Below are 23,287 nucleotides of genomic sequence, written 5' to 3' on the forward strand. Positions count from 1 at the left end.
ATTGCAAGGTTATAATAAACTAATTGCACAACCAAAAACTAACACCAACTTAGTAAGGACATGTTATAACTATGGATTACTAAATACTGTATATACATATGACGGAGAAGAACTAAGCGGAATACCGGAACTACATAGAGCATTTATTACTTATAAGAGAGTTACTAAGGGAAATCTATTATATGTAAAGTTTTATACGGCAACAGCAGAGATATTACACGAGGAAATAAAATCTCTGATACAAGTAGTAAAGATAGGACTAACAAAAGATATGATAATACCAGAAGATATCGGACAGCAACCAGAGATACAAAAAACCGAGATACCCAATTTTTATGCCAATAAGAGAATAATTGGTATATCAACTATTATACAAGAACTAGAAAATAATTATTTAAACGAAAACGCAATATGGAGCTACTATGCAAGAGATCAGTTAATGATTTATTCCAATTCAAGGGAGCTAAGGAAAGCAGATATGGATGAAGTCCAGAGATGGATTTTATCATTACTTAAGCCAGAAGAACGACCTACAACACGAGCACTAAAAGAAGGATTTATTTCGGCAGAATTATTGACCAGGTATTGCAAACTAATTGGTCACAAATACCCTGACCACATATGTTCAAAATGCAATGGAGAAGATAACGTGATTCCCGATGTCCAGCTGGAATAAGATAGAGATGGAAGGAGATAAGAAGAAGAAGACAAGTCAAAAAGATAAGAAAGAAAAAGTTAGTACGTAAAAATGTAAAAAGTCAAGTAGTAATAGTAGTGTGTCATAATAGTAATAGTAGTATGTCATAAATATAGCATGTAAAGTATGACAAGTGTAAAGTAGTCATACTATATTAATAGGTAGTAGGTACAAGTGTATGGGCAAGAGTATGGGCAAGTGTAGGTAAGAATGGTAGGTGTACAAGTGTCATAAAGTAAGTGTAAATGTTAAAAATATGATGACAAGTGTAAGGTAAGTCATCATAATATGTTTGTCAAGTAGTCATAAAGTAGATACATACGTAGTGGGAGGATTGATTGTAATATAAAGTAAAGAGCTTCCTTTCTATATAAAGGGAGGCAGATGTAAATGTAAGGGCGGACTTGAACGCCTAAGTAAATAAACATCCTCTTTTCAAAAATACTCTCTCAAGATAGATAGCTAAAATACTAATGGAAAAATCTGAAATCCAGTTAGATATTTCAGATAGCATGTCTGAGCAAGAGGCAAAGGTATATTGTTCAAAAAATATGCAAAACTAATTTCATATATTCCTGAATATCATATATATGATTGAATAAATTTATGTTAGTTATTATGTATTAGAATTATTTGAATCATGATTTCTAGTTTATTAGCACACTGGAAACAGGGAGAAAACTTCTATACTATGCCATCCTAATGTTGAAACAGGTAGGCGAGGAAAGCCGTTTAAGGGAGTAAACAAAGTTGAGGCGCTGATAAGAAGGAAGTATCCGCTAAAGTACGATGCTAGTAGTGACATGAAAACATGATAAAGATAATCTAGTTCATAATGATCTAATATGAATTTAATCAATTATGAATATGATAGGCAGGAATAATTTGAAAATAAAAATTGCATAGACAACGAACATGACTACATATATGCATGACGAAATGATAAAAAACTACGAAACTTTAATCTTATATATACTTAACGATATAGAAATAATTGAATTAAGAAGAATAATATGGGAAAAAATATATAATGATTACGAATCAGAAAATATATTGAATCAAGAATGGTATGAAATAGATTTACAAGATCTATATTTAGATAATGAAAGAATTGAATGGTACGATTTAGAAATAAATTCAGATTAAAATGAATTACGAATATTTACAATATTGGATAGAAGCTATGGAAGATATAAAACTATTAGAATAATTAATGAAGGAAAATTTATATATGTACCAAAGAATCGAAGATATGTTATATCTAGAATATATCATAAATAATATTAAAGAAATATTCAGATTAAAACAACTATCGGAAGAATATTACAATAAATATTATTACATTTTACCATGAATTTCACACTACCAAAAAATAATATTAAAGAGATATCAAGATTAAGACACCTAGCAAAAGAATATTATAATAAAATCTTTAAAATAAAATACTTACCTACCACACTACCATCTACCACACTACCACTTCTATGAATCCCTCAGTTACCAATTCCGCACCGAAAAATGGTATTGGGCCCAGGAAGCGAAAGGAATGAGCTCGGCTGCTTCTCCTCCACCTTCGTACTGCTATAGGCTCTAGTTAGGACTTAGATATGAACACCCCCCCTTCGTTAGAATCCACCCTAAAGTTTATTTAGTGGACTCAAAAAAGAAATCTTGATATAATAGATATCTCGGTAAGAGGAGAGCGGATTCTCTTGCAGCGGATACGGGGCATGCCCCTGAGCCTATTGATTCAATTCCTAGCAAGTCCTGTCTCTCTCCTTCCCTGCCTTTCTTTTCTTAAAAAATGGCGAATTACACCGAATTTTGCCTTCAACCAAGCCTTTCCGTTCCGAAATCGAGAAAGATCACTCTGAAAAGTAAGGGCATTGAATAAATGAAGAGAGTGACCCTAGAAGAGGGTTCTGACCCTTACTTCAAGCTCTGCTCTGGGAGAATGGCCCCACCCGATGTGATCGACGTCGCATCTCGACCTGTTCGTGCTGCGGAGCGAACATAGTTCTTGATATTTTCTTTGGGAATTAACTTGCAACTTTAGCAATTTGATTTCCGGATTTCGGTTTATAAGATTTTCTCTTTGATATTCAATTGGAGGATTCAGGTTTCTTCTACTATAAACGTAAGTTCATGAATTCTCTTTATCAAAACATGAATTGTGTTCTTTCAAGCATAAGTAGCTAAATCCACAACTAGGGTTGTGGGAACCATGAGCAATTAACAACATATGAATAACAATTAAGTAATTCTTGAATAGTGTTTATGCATGCATTGGTAATTCTTTCGCTTATAAGTCTTTTTAACGAGTGCACGCGTTAGAACTCGCCTTGTTGCTACATGCCGGACCAAGGACGTAGTTAATGAGAAAAGAATTGTCAATAGAGAATTAATGTGATACTATCCAATAGTCTAATGCCAATTGGTGCGAGTGTGAAAACTAATCCATACATTGATGTGATGTCTAATATGAGGTAAAGGTTTGGGTTAGTAAAGTATACACACGTAGCCGGACCAAGGTGCAGGGTGAAATTCCCTATTTGGAGGACCAATCACTTAGGGATACCTATCTTACCAACTTTGCATGTAAAACACTAGGAAATGATTATTATTATTAGAATTACTGCGTTAAGAGCTTATAGGGAACACATACACCCTAGTTTCTCTCTCTTATTGATAACTTAAAGATTGAATCTTGCTCACTTGTTACTTAAACAACAATCAGTTATTTGCTTCACAAACCCCCCCCCCCCCTTTATTTACTCGTCTCGAAAATAAGCTGACTAAACGGATAAAATAGTTAATTAAGTTTAAGTCTGAACCGTATTCCTGATAGGATCGACCCCAACCTACAAGCTGGGTTCTTTATTTGAGAACGATAGCTCATACTTCTTTAGGAATGTGTAATTTGAGCGTATCAAGGGGTATAAAGGCATGATTGGCGTGATCACTAATTATGATGCCTATATAGGGGACTTATAAACCTACGGGGGCACGTAGTTCTAGGACTATACGGGTACGCTGAACCCTAGTCCAACTCGGTGTTAAGTCTACTCCCAATTGAATCTGTATATGACACAATATGACTGAAATACTGAAATGTTGAATAGCTCAAAATACTAACATGCAAAATATAACAATGTAACAATTATATACTGATAATATGAGATTTAACTGAAGCATGTATATTTGTTTAACTAACCTATCATGTGTAATTCATGAACTAAGAGAATCTACACAACTAGGGTTCTGAGTTTCATGCAAAGGACTAAGCAACAATTCCACGAAAACATGATAATCTGATTAGGAATATTCTAACAGCTAAATCAAAACTAATATCTAAGGTTTTAGAAACCCTAGGTCTAAGCAAGATATAGGAATCAAGATTCTGACTGAATTCTAGGGACCTAGTGGATGAAAGGAACCCATTAGTGAAATCTCACATACCTGGTGACGAATTTCACGGAGAAATCTTTTGATTTTATGGCTGGAACTAAAGAAAACATGTTGCGTGTTCTTGAGGGGTTTGGTCGACTCTTTCTCCTCTTTTGCTCTAAGCTTGGTGATTTTTTGGAAATTGAATCGCTAAGGGTAAGTTTTGACTAAGTTACTAGGCTTAAACTGACCAAAACTACCTAGTTTAGGGGTTAAACAACGTAGTTTAGGTGTCCAATGCATAGGGGAAAGACCAAAATGACCCTACTTAATATCTGACGGGACCCATCCACAGAGCCACTGACGGACCGTTGGTAGAACCATAGTCCATCGTATAGGTCGTGGCTATTGGCTTCAGGTTATTGGTTCCTGGAATCTTCCCTCTACGGTCCACTTCACGAACCGTGTGAAGGATCACGGACCGTGAAGGTCACCGTGGTCCTTCACTTGGGCTAGAGGCCTACTTTCTCAGTTTCACGCGCCTCACCACGTCCTGTCAGCAAGATCACGGCCCGTGAAGGGCTCCGTGGTCTGATGGTTGGGTTGGTTGGTTTTTCCTAGCTTACACGAGCCTTCCCACGACTCATGATATGGTCAACGGCCTGTGAAGGATCCCGTGGTCCACCTCTTCTGGATGGGCCTGTGCCACGGGCAGGTCGACGGACCGTGGTTCCTTTCACGGTTCGTGAACCTTGTTGTGGTTCACCAATTTTCTGTTGTCTATTTAAGCTAAGTTCTAAGGTGTTACAATATCTCTCCCTTGGGAACATTGGTCCTTGAATGAAGCCTAAACTACCTGAGTATGGAGGGAAGGAGCTCCAATCCCTACCACTATGTACTGGAAACTTATATCTAACTAAATTGAGTTCCAAGAACATGCACTTATGCTGAAATGCAAGAACAACTGAAGGAACAAGACACTGAGACTGAATTTACGCAAGAGTAAACTAAGGGACTGGAGAGGAACTATTACCTGAAGTTGAAATGGAAACGGAAGGAAAGAGGAGAGGATACTTGGCCATCATGGTTGTTTCTGCTTCCCAAGTAGCTCCCACAAATCCTTCACTGAAGCGACTTCTTTGTTTCTCAACCTACGAACCTGACCGTTAAGAATCTTAACTGGCACCTCTTCATAAGTGATACTATCATTCACAACGACACTTTCTGAAGGCACTATGATCACCCACACCCTTTATCAACAACGAAATGTGAAAGACTGGATGAACCGCTGCTAGTTCTGCTGGCAACTCTAACTCATAAGCCATATTACCAACCCTTTTCACGATTCTAAAAGGACCTACATATCTAGGATTGAGCTTTCCTTTTCTGCCAAACCTCATCACCCCCTTCATTGGTGACACCTTCAAGAAAATCCAATCGTCGATCTCAAACTCTAAGTCCCTTCTCCTTACATCTGCATAGTATTTCTGACGACTCTAGGCTATCTTTAGTGTATCTCTGATGAGCTGAACTTTTTTCATAGCCTCATGAACCAAATTTTTCCCAATCAATGTTGCTTCACCTACTTCAAACCAACCAAATGGAGATCTGCAACTATGCCCATATAGTGCCTTATAAGGGGCCATCTAAATACTAGAATAGAAGCTATTATTATAGGTGAACTCTATGAGAGGTAGGTGATCATCCCAACTGCCCTTGAAATCGATCACACAAGCTCTCAATATGTCCTCTAAGGTATGAATGGTACGCTCTACCTAACCATCCATATGTGGATGAAATGTTGTGCTGAGATTTACCTGAGTACCAAGACCTTTCTGAAATGATCTCCAGAAATGAGAGGTAAATTGAGGACATCTATCTAAGATGATAGAAAAAGGAACCCCATGCAACCTGACTATCTCATTAATTTAGAGTTTAGCATAATCCTCCGCTGAATCTGTAGTCTTGACAGCCAAGAAGTGAGCGGACTTAGTAACTCTGTCAACTATCACCCAAATGGAGTCATGTTGTCTGTGAGTACGAGGTAAACCCGTAATGAAATCCATGTTTATCACTTCCCACTTCCATGTAAGAATGTTAATCTATTGAGTCATACCTCTTGGTTTCTGATGCTCTACTTTAACCTGTTGACAATTGGGGCACTTAGCCACAAAATCTGTTATGCCCTTCTTCATGTTGTTCCATCAAAAGACCTCCCGCGGATCGCGGTACATCTTAGTAACACCTGGATGAATGGAATACCTGGAGTTATGGGCTTTTGTAAGGATATGATGCCTCAACTCACCCACATTAGGAACACATAAGCGACCCTGGTACCGAAGCACACCATCTCCCCCTTGGGAGAAAACCTCAACTTTTTGTTGATGAACAGCACCTTTCAACTGAAGTAATATAGGATCACTATCTTGTTTTTCCATAACCTCCGCTACCAATGAATATTTTGATCCATTTTTAACTATCACCTCACTATCTGATATGTCCGTAAGGTAAACTCCTAAGCGAGCAAACTCGTGAATATCTATTGCTATTTCATTCCTTTCTTCCTCAAGATGTGCTACACTACCCATAAATAATCTGCTAAGAGCATCAGGTACTACATTGGCCTTGCCCAGATGGTAAAGCACATTCATTACATAGTTCTTGAGGAATTCAAGTCATCTCCTCTGACAAAGATTCAACTCTTTCTAGGTGAACACATATTGGAGACTCTTATGATCTGGGAATATATCAACATGAACACCATACAAGTAGTGTCTCCAAATCTTATGGGCAAATACTACGGCTGAAAGATCGAGGTCATGAGTCAGGCAGTTCTTCTCATGAACCTTAAGTTGTCTAGAAGCATAAGTTATGACCTTACCTCGCTGCATTAACACACAACCTAGGCCGACTCTGGTCGCATTACAATAGATCACATAACCGTCGGAACCATCTGGTAGAGTCAAAATGGGAGTTGTAGTCAACCTAGTTTTCAGTTCTGAGAAGCTCTTCTCACACTTATCTGACCACTAAAACTTAACCCTTTTATGAGTCAGCTTGGTCAATGGGAAGCTATGGATGAAAATCCTCCAACAAATCTCCTGTAATAACCAGCCAAACCCAAAGAACTCCTGATATTTGTTGGAGAGGTGGGTCTGGGTCATTGCATGACTGCCTCTATTTTCTGAGAATCCACTCGGATTCCTTCGCTAGATACCACATGACCAAGGAAAGCGATTGACTATAACAAAAGATCACATTTGCTGAACTTAGTGAACAACTAGCGATCTTACTCTCAAATAAGTCGCATACTCCTCCTCATTCCTAGAGTAAATGAGGATATCATCAATAAAGACGATAACGAACAAGTTCAAATATTGCTTGAACACCCTATTTATTAAATCCATGAAAGTTGCAGGAGCATTGGTTAGTCCAAATGACATAACTACAAATTCATAATGACCATACCGAGTTCTGAAGGTTGTTTTCGAAATGTCACTTTCTCTGACTCTGAGTTGATGATAGCTGGATCTTTGGTCTATCTTAGAAAAATAACTTGTGCCCTGACATTGATTGAACAATTCATCAATCTTGGGGATAGGGTACTTATTCTTGATTGTGACTTTGTTCAACTGGCGATAGTCAATGCGCATTCTTAGAGAACCATCTTTCTTTTTCACGAACAACACTGGAGCACCCCATGGAGAGATATTGGGTCTGATGAAACCATTATCTAGAAGGTCTTTAAACTGTTCCTTCAATTCCTTAAGCTCAATTGGAGCCATTTTGTAAAGAGGAATCGAAATAGGCTAGGTATCTAGAAGGAGATCAATTCTGAAGTATATTTCCCTTTCGGGAGGAGCTTCAGGAAGATTTTCTGGAAACACTTCTGGAAACTCATTTACTACTGGAACTGACTCAAGAGTTGGGGTTTCGTAGCTTAAATCCTTAACCCAAACAAGATGATAGATATACCCTTTAGGGATCATTTTTCTGGCGTTAAGGTAAGAGGTGAATCGACCCATGGCACTGAGCTACTACCTTTCCACTCTAAGACTGGCTCGTTTGGAAACTGAAACCGAACGATTCTAGTTCTACAATCGACTGTAGCATAACAGAATGTAACCAATCCATGCCTAGAATGAAATGTTACGACCCAGGAGTACCCCCTAGACGTAACACGACGTACAAGACTCGGAAGAGCCTCATACAAGCCTCATAGCATATCATGAACATAAGATAATAGTAAAGTACGGAAAAGTTTTAAAACTTTTAACCATACAATCGAAGTCCTTTATTAAAAATAAGTGGATGCCTTTTTCTAAACCTTGTCTCAAACCATCTAATACAACTTTGAATAAAACTCTTGGGACGCAGCCCAATACAGTAGTCTCAAAACATGAAATAAAAGACGCAAAGAAAAAGGTGGGTTTTGTCCTTGAAGCAATGAGGACTCACCAAGATCTTCAACTCCCGTTCTGCCATAAGTACCACCATATTCCGCTGAGTAGGATTTGACAATGTGTTTGAGTCAGTGATTGTAAAACTTCATTTTTAGCTCCTTAGAAACCTAGCTTCAAGAATAGCACTCAAGTCTCCAAACCCTACATTTGATTAGAATGTAGTCAAAGTATGCGTTAGTACAAAATGTACTAAATATGTTAGGTAGCATAATCATAAGAGCATAAGAGAAGGGTTAGTCAATATAATATCCAAAATCATATGAAATACTTCATAAAACATAAACTATAAGCATAAGATACAATATCATAATAATAAGCAAAGTCTCCCACATAAGCATCATATAAGCATTATTCAACTCTTTGACATCTATACCATAATAGAACTATTCTCAAGTAACCTCCAAAGCATACTTGTGCAATGGCTAAATAGCATCCCATAATACCATCCAAGCTAAGTATCCATTTTTGGTCATCTTAATCATAGTCTATCTATATGGTCAAGACTTTAAGATTTTCTACTATAAGGGTACCATACTCCTAAGTAACCTCAAAGCACACTTGTGCAATGCATGAAAGGCATCCCATACTACCATTCACACTAAGCATAACCTTGAAGTCAACATAGTCATATTTACCCTCCTTTGGTCTCATTATTAGCTTACTTCTCATAACTAAGGGAATCTTTCACCTTTAGTCTCTACTAACAAGAAAGGCAACTATAGCACAATCATATCGCAAGATGCATCACTCACAAGAACACTTTCTTGAATAACCTTATCTCATACTCGTGAAATAAATGAATAGCATCCCATAATACTATGCATGATAAGTACCACTTTTAGGTCCTCATACTAATACTTCTTGGTTTGGAACCTAGTTCCTCTCTTTAGACATTAGAACACTATGAGGTACTCCCTTAAACACATCTTAGTTCATCTCTCTTTAAACCTTGGAACACTATGAGGTAGTTCCTTAAGCACATCTTAGTTCATTATTAGGTTGAACCCTATGAGATACTTCTTTAAGCATGTCTAAGTTCATTATTAACATGGGCCCTATGAGATACTACTTTAAGCTTGTCTAAGCCCATTTATACTCTTGAACACTATGAGGTACTTCTTTAAGTAAGTCTTAGTTCAATTATGCTTTAGAACACTAGGAGATGCTTCTTCAAGCATGTCTTAGTTCATTGGATATGGAGATTGCTACTAGAAACCTTAACTCAACTATGTGAAGGCTCCCATGTCATAAGACCTAACTTTGGGAAAACCCACATTCTACTATGTAAGAGTTCCCCCTTTAACTTGGATAGTCCTCATATCAACTAGGTGTGGTTCTTCTTTCTACTTGGAGCCCGGACCCTATCTTGAGTGACACTCCATTTCATTGTCAATATCCACTTGGAGCCAAGCATACACCACAATATTTACTATTAAGCCTTGCTTAATACTCATGTCTCATGGAAGGATGTCCTTGACAATCAATCCATGTTCAAGTGATCCTATCACTTTATACTTTCAAGCATTTATAAGGTAGGTTAAGTGAGTATAGGCCTTTCACCACAATTCTACCTATTAGACTTCCATTCCTCACCTTAGCTTTACTCTCAAAGCCCTAGTGATTCAATATTCTTGACTACAAGCCTTACTCTCAAAACTCACAATCATCAATTACCCCTAGATTCTAAGGCATTGTAATCCCATTCTTTATTATCAAGTGAATCTAGTCATAATTCATCAAATGGTTAAACTTCTATGCTCTACAAGTCAAGATCCATCATACATAATAAGATCTAGTTCAATTCATTATTATATGTTCCTAACCTTGAACAATTACTACACATGACATTGATTTTAGAAGATCAATTATAATTCTTCAATTTCAAATTTCATGGCATAAACTCACAACATATCAAATTCATCACATAAATTAGGGTTAACCATAGAAATCACATAAATTCATCATAATATCATAATTCAATGCTAATTCATTCATAAATAGGTATTATCTGCTAGATTGGAATCATACCTAAACACTACCCACAATGTGGGAAGAAACCTTGGCTAGAATTGGGTTTTGACTTCACAATTGGGGGAAAACCTACGGGCCTCTATGGGTGGAAGAACCCATAGATGATTAATCTAACATACCTTGATTCAAAGCCTATAAAAAGTTTGAAAATATGGAGGAATTTCGACCTAGGTTGCTGCCCTTCTTCTTCTTCTTCTTCTTCTTCTTCTTCTTCTTCTTCTTCTTCACTTCTAGAGAGAGAATTTCTTGAAGGCAATTTGGGTTCTTTGAAGAATGAGTTAATTGATTTAGTTTAGGGGTATTTTAGGCTTATATATGTGGTTTAATAACTAACTAACTGACTTCCCTTAACCCCTAATTAATTAATGACTTAACCCCTAAGCCCCTAACTTAAAACTAAAACTTGAAAATCTTCTTAAACCTACGACTCCCGCACCCACGGACCGTGGGTGGATCTACTGAATGTGCTGCACCTCCATAGGTGAGGTACTGTGGCTAAGAATTTCCTGCCAACTCAGGCCTTGACCCACGACCCCAACCCATGGGACGTGGGTCCATCTACCGCCAGTAGGTGGCATCCGTAGGTGGCTGCAATTTGACAGCTTTTAGGGCTGTTTTGAGGTCCTTCTTAAGGACCCCTTGGGTGGTCCTTGGGGGGTTGTACTTTGACGCCCTAACCCTAGAACCGTCATACTAAGTTTGGAAAGTCATTTTACGAGCCTAACCCTTATCACCAACTCTAAAACTCTCATGCAAGACTCTAGAACTCTCTAGTCTAACTTTTAGTTTCCGGGGGGTAACAATATCTCCCCCTTGGGATCATTCCTCCTCGAAAGAAGATTCTAAACACTTCTTAGGGTCACCACTCTAAACTAGAAGCCCATCATGCATGCAACATATCTAAATGCACACAACCAAGCAAGAAAACTTCAATTCCAAACTAAATGCATTCAGTGCAACACAAGGGAGTAGGAACTACATCTATCAACCCAAAATGCATGAAACTCTATATTTACTCATATTCAAAGAGGAACTAACATTTCCTAACAAAAACATGCTCAATACACACTCATGGAGCCTAAATGCAATTTACTCTCAAAAAGCATTTATTCAAGGAGAAATCTTTCAACTCCAAACTAAGGCATGGTCATTAACTCATGAAGTCTATATGCAATTTGACTCAAATGCACTACAACATGAGGGAAACAATGCATATAAGTCATTTCTAACAAGACCTACACTTCTCATGAACATGCATATATGGAAATCATGTCAACACAACCACACATAACTCCAACACATAACATAATGAAGAGGAACTTATCATCTCAAGCTAGAATAGGAATAGAAGGAAAAGGATGAGGACATCGGGACTTTTCATTGGCCCAAGGCCTCCCAAGTAGCACCCTCAACTAAAACCCTTACTAAAATACCACTCATCAACATATCCATGTTCACAACTTCCTTACTCTTTTATTTCTTAACTTGCCGGTCTAGGACCTTTACCTGTACTTCTAAATTATAGAGGTTCTCATTAAGCAACTCTAGCTCACAAGCAAACTTACTAACACCACTCAAGATCTCATATGAGCCTACCAAATCAGGTCTAAACTTCTCGTACTCACTACACCTATCAAGGTGAAAATTTTAAGCAACCTAACTCATAACATCAAGGACACTCAATGACCTTGCTATCTAAGCATATTATCTCCCCCTTGGGAGCAAGCCTATACCAACTCTTTTAGGCATCACCTCTTTCAATTCTAAGGTCGGAGCAAGTCATCACTAAGATTTCACATTCGTCACACAAGATGATTCCAAACCATGGTAAATTACACTTCTACCCTTCTTAGAGTAGTCTACTCACTCAACACATCTAAGCATTACTATAACACCCCATTCATCAAATCTATCAACATACCTCAGAACTCATCATGATTAAGTCAGGTTCTACCATCAAATGCAGATAACCATAATACAAAGCATTCATACTAATAACAATATCACATCTTATCATCTCAAATCTACCAAGTCACATAGCCCTAATTGGCATCACAACTAACCTTTTCTCCCCCGTTCCTTGTAGCATAAGCACTCCAAGTAGTCATATCCTAAGGACCATTGGATAAAGGAATAGGAAAGAGACCTTATAGAGTTAAACTCTATGGCACGACTTAGAGAATGAAGAAGTGAGATTTCCTAAGCATCCAATAGCCTTTTATTCATAAATGTGGCGCGCTTCATATTCATGAACAAGAATCTACTAGGCGTGGTTTGAGACATCCTAAAACCATCCCTAAACCTTGTGCTCTGATACCATGTTTGTTATGACCCAGGAGTACCCCCTAGACGTAACACGGCGTACAAGACTCCGAAAAGCCTCATACAAGCCTCATAGCATATCATGAACATAAGATAATAGAAAAGTATGGAATAAATTTGAAACTTTTAACCATACAATCGAAGTCCTTTATTAAAAATAAGCGGAAGCCTTTTTCTAAACCTTGTCTCAAACCATCTAATACAACTTTGAATAAAACTCTTGGGACGCACCCCAATACAATAGTCTCAAAACATGAAATAAAAGACATAAAGGAAAGGGTGGGTTTTGTCCTTAGAGCTATGAGGACTCACCAAGATCTTCAACTCCTTAGCTCCTTAGAAACCTAGCTACAAAAATAGCAGTCAAGTATCCAAACCCTACATTTGATTAGAATGTAGGCAAAGTATGCGTTAGTAAAAAATGTACTAAATATGTTAGGTAGCATAATCATAAGAGCATAAGAAAAGGGTTAGTCAATATAATATCCAAAATCATATGAAATACTTCATGAAACATAAACTATAAGCATAAGATACAATATCATAATAATAAGCAAAGTCTCCCACATAAGCATCATATAAGCATTATTCAACTCTTTGACATCTATACCATAATAGAACTATTCTCAAGTAACCTCCAAAGCATACTTGTGCAATGGCTAAATAGCATCCCATAATACCATCCAAGCTAAGTATCCATTTTTGGTCATCTTAATCATAGTCTATATACATGGTCAAGTCTTTAAGCTTTTCTACCATAAGGGCACCATACCCCTAAGTAACCTCAAAGCACACTTGTGCAATGTATGAAAGGCATCCCATTTTACCCTTCACACTAAGCATAACATTGAAGTCAACATAGTCATACTTACCCTCCTTTGGTCTCATTATTAACTTACTAATCATAACCAAGGGAATCTTTCACCTTTAGTCTCTATCAACGAGGAAGGAAACTATAGCACAATCCTATCTCAAGATACATCACTCACAAGAACACTTTCCTGAATAACCTTAAGACATACTCGTGCAATAAATGAATAGCATCCCATAATACTATTCATGCTAAGTACCACTTTTATGTCCTCATACTAATACTTCTTGGTTTGGAACCTAATTCCTCTCATTCGACCTTAGAACACTATGAGGTACTCTCTTAAGCACGTCTTAGTTCATCTCTCTTTAAACCTTGGAACACTATGAGGTAGTTCCTTAAGCACATCTTAGTTCATTATTAGGTTGAACCCTATGAGATACCCTTTTAAGCATGTCTAAGTTCATTATTAGCATGAACCCTATGAGATACTACTTTAAGCATGTCTAAGTCCATTTATACTCTTGAACACTATGAGGTACTTCTTTAAGTAAGTCTTAGTTCAATTATGCTTTAGAACACTAGGAGATGCTTCTTCAAGCATGTCTTAGTTCATTGGATATGGAGATTGCTACTAGAAACCTTAGCTCAACTATGTGAAGGCTCCCATATCATAAGACCTAACTTTAAGAAAACCCACACTCTACTACGTAAGAGTTCCCCCTTTAACTTGGATAGTCCTCATATCAACTAGGTGTGGTTCTTCTTTCTACTTGGAGCCCAGACCCTATCTTGTGTGACACTCCATCTCACTGTCAATATCCACTTGGAGCCAAGCATACACCCCAAGATTTACTAATAAGCCTTGCTTAATACTCATGTCTCATGGAAGGATGTCCTTGACAATCAATCCATGTTCAAGTGATCCTATCACTTTATACTTTCAAGCATTTATAAGGTAGGTTAAGTGAGTATAGGCCTTTCACCACAATTATACCTATTAGACTTCCATTCCTCACCTTAGCTTTACTCTCAAAGCCCTAGTGATTCAATATTCTTGACTACAAGCCTTACTCTCAAAACTCACAATCATCAATTACCCCTAGATTCTAAGGCAGTCTAATCGCATTCTTTATTATCAAGTGATTCTAGTCATAATTCATCAAAAGGTTCAACTTCTATGCTCTACAAGTCAAGATCCATCATACATAATAAGATCTAGTTCAATTCATTATTATATGTTCCTAACCTTGAACAATTACTACACATGACATTGATTTTAGAAGATCAATTATAATTCTTCAATTTCAAATTTCATGGCATAAACTCACAACATATCAAATTCATCACATAAATTAGGGTTAACCATAGAAATCACATAAATTCATCATAATATCATAATTCAATGCTAATTCATTCATAAATAGGTATTATCCGCTAGATTGGAATCATACCTAAACACTACCCACAATGTAGGAAGAAACCCTAGCTAGAATTGGGTTTTGACTTCACAATTGGGGGAAAACCTACGGGCCTCTATGGGTGGAAGAACCCATAGATGATTAATCTAACATACCTTGATTCAAAGCCTATAAAAAGTTTGAAAATATGGAGGAATTTCGACCTAGGTTGCTGCCCTTCTTCTTCTTCTTCTTCTTCTTCTTCTTCTTCTTCTTCTTCTTCTTCTTCTTCACTTCTAGAGAGAGAATTTCTTGAAGGCAATTTGGGTTCTTTGAAGAATGAGTTAATTGATTTAGTTTAGGGGTATTTTAGGCTTATATATGTGGTTTAATAACTAACTAACCGACTTCCCTTAAGCCCCAACTAATTAATGACTTAACCCCTAAGCCCCTAACTTAAAACTAAAACTTGAAAATCTTCTCACACCTACGACTCCCGCACCCACGGACCCTGGGTGGATCTACTGAACGTTCTGCACCTCTGTGAGGTACTGTGGCTAAGAATTGCAGGCCAACTCAGTCCTTGACCCACGACCCCAACCCACAGGGCATGGGTCCGTCTACCGCCAGTAGGTGGCATCCGTATGTGGCTGCAATTTTACAGCTTTTGGTGCTGTTTTGATGTCCTTCTCAAGGACCCCTTGGGTGGTCCTTGGGGGGTCGTTCCTTGACGCCCTAACCCTAAAGCCTTTATACTAAGTTCAGGAAGTCATTTTACAAGCCTAACCCTCATCACCAACTCTAAAACTCTCATGCAAGATTCTAGAACTCTCTAGTCTAACTTACTAGTTTCCGGGGGGTAACACAAAATCTACCATTTCTAACTCTACAAGATCTGTTGAGATGACTTCCTGAGAAACTGTGATGGAAATTTCTATATACCCATCTTGGTATAACTGGGTCACCAACTGGAGTAGAGATTGAAAAGGGTTCTGAAAGTGTTTCTGGCTTACACCAAAGTTTACTGCTATATAGGGAGTTACAAAGGAAAGTGTAGCCCCTGGAACTAACAATGCATAAACATCTAAATGAATGGCTCGTAACATACCAGTGAACACATCAAGAGAATCTTCCTGGTCTTGGCGAGCCTAAAGAGCATACAATCTGTTCCGGGGCTGACTGTCACATGTACCAGACGAAGCACCCTGTTGAGTTGGGTGACCTGCTGGACTGCTAGAGCTATAGACTAAGCCCTATTATTGTCACCTCTTTGTCCCTTCCTGGAAGAAGGGCAATCTTTCAACCTATGACCAGACTGACCACACCCAAAGTATCCTTCTTTTTCAATAAGACACTCACCCAGATGGTTCTTACCACACTTTGGACAAGTGAGGTAGGTCTTGTCACCTGAATTACTCCCCTAAGACTTAGAGCTTGGTGCCCTACCTTTCTGATCCTGACGGAACCTGAGAGATGGAGCACTAGTTGATGAAGGTGCTGAGGCTGAAGACCTCTGCTAAAACTGTGACCGATTTCCACCACCCGATTTCTATTGAGAGTACTCATAGTTCCCTATTCTAGCTTTCTTGTTGTCCTTATCCATCTCCCTAAGTTTATCTCCCTCAACTTGCTAAGCATGATTCATTATCCTAGAGATATCCATATCATCTAGCAACATAGCATTCTTGCACTCTGTCTTTACCAAGTCGGATACCCCAAATAGAACTTACTCATTTGTGCCCTGGGCTCAACAACCATGTGAAGAGCATAACTAGAGAGTTGGGTGAATTTAAGTTTGTACTCTTGGACTGGCATGTTACCTTGTCTCAAATTCATAAACTTTGAGCTTTAGCCTCCCTCAACTCTCCTAAGAAGAACCTATCCAGAAAAGCTCCGGTAAAACACTCTCAAGGAACAGGAGTTGCATCTGCACCCTTGTTTTCTTTCCACTAAGTGAACCAAATGTGAGCTACATCCTTAAGCTAGTAGGATGCCAACTCTATCCTATCATTTTCAGTCATTTGCATCACTCCAAAGATTTTCTTAACCTCATCAATGAAGTTCTAGGAATCCTCACCAACTTGTGACCCTAAAAACTCAAGCAGATTCATCCTAACAAAATCTCGGACCCTAGCTGCCACTGATCCACTGTTAGTATTAGTAGGAACTTGAACCTGCTGATTGTTCTGGTTGGCTACACTCTAAGCCAAAAGTTGAATAACATTCTAAAACTCTCCATTTGAAACCTTATGGTCTGGGACTAGAGGGACTGCGTTAGGCATGATCTAAAACGCATAATGAAGGATTAGTATGGAGAAATTGGATCATACCTCACGCACAATAAAAGTAGCAAAGAGAGTGAAGTTTTTCATAGAAACACTTCGCAGCCTCCCTCTTATTAGATGTGGTGCACTTCATACCATGAAAGAGACTCTACTTAGTGTGAATTTCAGACATCCTAGGACTCTTAAACCTAGGGCTCTGATACCAAGTTTGTCACACCCTGATGCTACCCCCTTGATGTAAACACGATACCTAGGATCACAAGTGACCCCAAGCTAACCTCGAGCTGGCATATCATAAGTAGAACTGAATATATCTATGAAAGATAAACTAATGCGGAAGCTAAATCATGATATAACTAATAGTGACAAATACAAAAAACTGGTCTGAATATATATATAAATACTGAATAAGAGCTTAATGATACTAAACAATCACTCAAATGCTAAAGCTGAATCTAAAATTATGTCTGAAAAAGCCTCTAACTAACTAGAGTTGCTGGGACATGCCCCCAACTAACTCTAGCAAAACTAAAACTAAAATAAAAGATAAAATCTGAAACACATGTCTATTATCCTCAAAGTATGAGGACTCACCACTGAAGTTGCTGAATGTATTTCGAGAACCGATCTAAGCGTGATCTGAATGTTGAGGACCTAAACCTACATCATGAAAAGATGTAGCACAGAGTATGTGTCAGTACTTGTAAGGTACTAAGCATACATGATAGGATAAAAGCTAAACAAAACATATAAACTGAACAAAGCACACTGAACAAAGATATAATCTGAACATGATAGAAATACTGAAATATAATGAAATGAACTAAACTGGATGCAATGACCAAGTACATAACATGCTGAGACTGAATATTGAAGTATAACTGAAAACCTGGTCACATGCACTAGAGTCTGACTGTGGAAGCTGCTACTAACCGACATAAAACTACGTGAGCTAAACACGGAGTCTGATGTATACACCCCATCGAGAGAACCCAATATACCGTGCCAGGGGTATAAAGGCATGACTGGCATGATCACAAAAAATGATGCCCACAGAGGGGACTTATAAACCTACGGGGGCACGTAGTTTTAGGACTATATGGGTACGCTGAACCCTAGTCCAATTCGGTGTTAAGTCTACTCCTAGCTGAATTTGTATATGACACAATATGATTGAAATACTGAAATGTTGAAGAGCTCAAAATATTGACATGCAAAATCTAACAATGTAACAATTATATACTGATAATGTGACATTCGAAAACTGAAGCATGTATATTTGTTTAACTAACCTAGCATGTGTAATTCATAAACTAAGAGAATCTACACAACTAGGCTTCTGAGTTTTATGCAAAGGACTAAGCAACGATTCCATGAAAACATGATAATCTGATTAGGAATATTCTAACAGCTAAATCACAACTAATATCTAAGGTTTTAGAAACCCTAGGTCTAAGCAAGATATAGGAATCAAGATTCTGATTGAATTCTAAGGAACTAGTAGATGAAAGGAACCCACTAGTGAAATCCCACATACCTGGTGACAAATTTCACGGAGAAATCTTTCGATTTCGGGGCTAGAATTGAAGAAAACTTGATGCGTGTTCTTGAGGGGTTTGGTTGACTCTTTCTCCTCTTTTGCTCTAAGCTTGGTGAATTTTTGGAGAATGAATAACTTAGGGTAAGTTCTGACTAAGTTATTAGGCTTAAAATGACCAAAACCACGTAGTTTAGGGGTTAAACGACGTAGTTTAGGTGTCCAACACATAGGGGAAAAGACCAAAACGACCCCACTTAAAATCTGACGGATCCCATCCACGAAGACACTGATGGACCATTGATAGAACCATGGTCCGTCATATAGGTCGCGGTTGCTGGCCTGAGGTTACTGGTTCCTGGGATTTTCCTTCTACGGTCCACTTCACGGACCGTGTGAAGGATCACGGACCATGAAGGTCAGAGTGGTTCTTCACTTGGGATAGGGGCCTATTGGCTCAGCTTCACAAGCCTCACCACGGCCCGTAAAGGGATCCGTGGTCTGATGGTTGGGCTTGGTTTGTTCTTCCTGGCTTACACGAGCCTTCCCACAGCTCGTGGGGTGGTCCACGGTCATGAAGGGTCCCGTGGTCCACCTCTTCTGGATGGGCCAGAGCCACAGGCAGGTCGACGGACCGTGGTTCCTTTCACAGTCCGTGAACCCTGCCATGGTTCACCAATTTTCTACTATCTGAGCTAAGTACTGAGGTGTTACACAAGTATCAATTCCCCGATACTAATTTGAGATCCAACTCCTGATTCTCAATTCGCAACCCGGCTCTCGACCTCGATTCAAGACCCAACTCTTAGGTCTTGCATCGGGTCGAGGTCGGATGCTATTTTAGGTGTTGGGTATAGGGTTAAGATTTGAAGTTAAAGTTCATATCAAATATCGAGGTCAAGTCCCGAGTTATGTGTCAGAGTAGGGTTTTGATTCAATGTTTAAATTAGGTTTCAGATAAAAAATTGAGGATAGATCTCATGTTAAGGTCGAATCCCAAATTGGGAGTCGGGGTCAGGTCCTAGATCAAGAGTTGGGATCAGTCCCTCATTCGGTGTTGGAATTGAATCCTAAGGTTTGGTCGGCACTAGGTGTTAAAATTAGGTCTCGAGATCGAGTTTAAGGAACGGGTTTTGCATCGGGTGCTAAGGTCGTGTCCTAGTTTAGAAATCGGGCCTTGGGTCAAGAGTTGAGTATAGGTCCCAAGTCGGATGTCATTAGGTTCGGATCTCAAATTAGTCATCGTGGTTGGGGTCAGGTGTTAGGGATGGATCCTAATTTAAAGTTTGGTTTTTTGAAATCGAGTCTCGATTAGGAAGTTGAGTCCCATGTCGGGAGTTAGGATATGGTCCTAAGGTAGAATTTGAGGTTGGGTTCTAGATTGAGAGTCAGAGTTGGGTCCCAATTCAAAGATCGGATCTCACATGGGGTGTCGGCATCGGTTAGATCCCCCGATTCAGAAGTTGGGTCCTTCATCGGGTGTAAGGGTCGGGTCCTAGTTTGGAAGTTGGGTCTCGGTTCAAAAGTTGAGTCCTGGATCAGGTCCTAGTTCAAAAATCAGATCATGCATTGGGTACTGGGGTCGAGTCTTGATTTAGAAGTCGGGTATTAGTTCGAGTGTCAAGTCCCTTTTTGGGTGTTTGATCCCAAGTTGGGTCGAGTGTTGGGATCAAATCTTGGATCAATCATCAATGTCAGGTGTCGGAAACAAGGTTGGGTCCAGTTTAAATGTCAAGTCTCGAGTCAAGATTTTGGGTCAGGTCCCAAGTCGGGTGTTTAGGTAAGATCCTAGATCGGTTGTCGGAGTCGTGTCCCAGTTCGAATGACAAGTCTCAGATCGGAAGTCAAGATTAGGTCATGGGTCGGACCCTTGTTCAAATGTTGAGTCTCGAGTTGGGCATCAGGGTCAGGTCCTGGGTCGAGTCTCGAGGTTGGATTCTACATCGGTCATAAGGAATTTGTCCTAGTCCAGGTGTCAGGTTTGGGTCCAAAACCGGCTATCAAAGTTTGTTTTCGGGTCAGAAATTATTTATCTATAAAGTATTTTATATCCTAGCCAAAAATAAAAGATATTTTTCTTGAAAATGTTTGTTCATTCACCAACCAAACATGATTAGAAACATTTTTCTCTTATCAACCAAATATGAGAAATAATTAATTAGAAATCAACTTATTTTTCAAGAAAATATTTTCCGTCATATACAAAACACACCCTAAAGTAAAGTGTAGTAGTTGAGGTATTAGAATTAGTTACTTAGATTATTGAGTTATAATTTGAAAACTCTCTTTAAAGTTGGTGAATTCTGCTGAAAATTATATTAATCGTAGGTCATGGTTTATACACTCGTGAGAAATGAGGTTTTCTGAGGTAAGCTCTCAAGTGACTATTGTGTTTATTGTTTCTATTACTCTCTAGTTTAGTAAACCTGGTTCACAAACTTAGAAATCATAAGATGACGTGAATCTAACTAACCTCTTATAATTGTGGATTCACTAACAATTTATATGTATGTTTTATTGTAGAGTTAATAAACCTTTCTTGATTTATCAAAATGGGCAAGTAATTAGGGACAACTAAAAAAGAAAAAATGGACGAGTAATTAGGACAGAGAAAATAATTTTTAAAGGTGCCTCCTTTTTCCAAAGATTTATATTGGGAAAGAAATTCGACATTGGACCCCATTAAGGAGTCATAATCTGATTTCATTTTCCTTTCATTTCATTTATTTCTTTTTGCTGATTTTCAAATGTGGGGTCCACTAAATTAAAGGAAACAATACCATTCTTATCCAGAACAAGAATAGTGTTTATTCCTTAATCATGCTACTAAAAAAAAATTCTATTTTAGGTCCTAATCTTTATCATGGGGTTTATTAATAAGGGTGGAGCTAGAGTTATAGTGACAATTGATCAAATTCAATCATTTTAATTTAAAACCTGATTTTATTTTAAAATATTTATTGAATTTGTATAAATTTTAATGTGATTCAAATGATTGGATTTTTAATCAATAAATTTCAAAATCTTGATTTTGAATTTATCAATCAACACATGGAAGAGGTAACTCTCTATCTACAAAAAATTGATTAAACAGGGTAAAATCATGTTGTATTTTTTCTTTTGATAAACTTATATAGCGAATGAAACATTAAATTTATATATATATATATATATATATATATATATACTTCTCCTTTGTCGCATTTTTTGGAGTATTTGGGCTAAGTTTACTAGTGCCTGTAAGATATCTAGATTTTGTTGGAATAGATTCAGTTGTTATTGTGGTTTGAGTAGTGTTTTTTGAGAATATTATTCCATTTCTGGTAAGGAGACGACTTGCATTATTATGTAGTAAGAAATCTAATCCTAAAACAAAGTCTACCCTAATATTTAGATCTCCAACCCAGATTTTTTCTAACTTATAGGTAGGTTTATTGAAGTCTGCACAAGTGTTTAAAAATTTTATTTTTGCATCACTAATGTAATGCTCATATATATTAGAGGATTCATCCATTTGCATGGCGCTTTGTGGCTCTGGAAAATCTTTTATTACTTCTGGGGGCAAGATGTATCTATTTATTATACTCCTCGTATATCCTGAATCTACTAGAGCGATGGTTTCTATCTCATAGTCTTGAATTTTTATTCTAGTCAAGATTTTTATGCACTATAACATTTTAGGTCTAAGACCACACTAAATCTGGACAACGCTTATAAAGTGTTGCCTAAAATATTTTTGGGTACACTTTAAAGTGTAGCCTTAGCTTTTAGTTTTTGGCCACGGTAACATTAGCTACACTTGTAAAACATACTCTTTAGTGGTATAGGTTACACTTTATAAGTGTTGCCATATCATGACATATTTGGCAATGCCTATTTACACATATGACTACACTTTTAAAATGTGCTATTTTTATAATTTTAAAAACAACACTATACAAGTGTAGCCTTATAATTTTCTCAAAATTTTCACTAAAATATTGTATTCCCTCCAATATATTTAACTTTCCCCCCAGTTTCTAATTTGTCAAAAAAGGAACTCATAAAAGAAAAATTCTATACAATGAAATATACTCTAAAAAACATTTTTCCCCAAATTAAAATAGAAGCTGCTCTTTATCATATATTATTATAAGTGGGAGGCTCAATTTTCAAAATTGAATTACTCTTTTACCCTTTTACTAAATAAAAATATCTAATCTAATTAGTAACAATATTTAAATTGTTACACAATTACTGCACCCTAATGTAATAAATAAAATATCTACTCTAATTAAATAGGAGTAATATTTTAATTATCACACAATTACAGCAGCCTATATTCAATGTCTTGGAATTGCTAGCTTTTTCATCT

The sequence above is a fragment of the Solanum verrucosum genome, unplaced genomic scaffold (assembly GCF_900185275.1).
Source record: "Solanum verrucosum unplaced genomic scaffold, falcon-dt-bn FXZP01000005.1, whole genome shotgun sequence".
Classification (NCBI taxonomy): domain Eukaryota; kingdom Viridiplantae; phylum Streptophyta; class Magnoliopsida; order Solanales; family Solanaceae; genus Solanum; species Solanum verrucosum.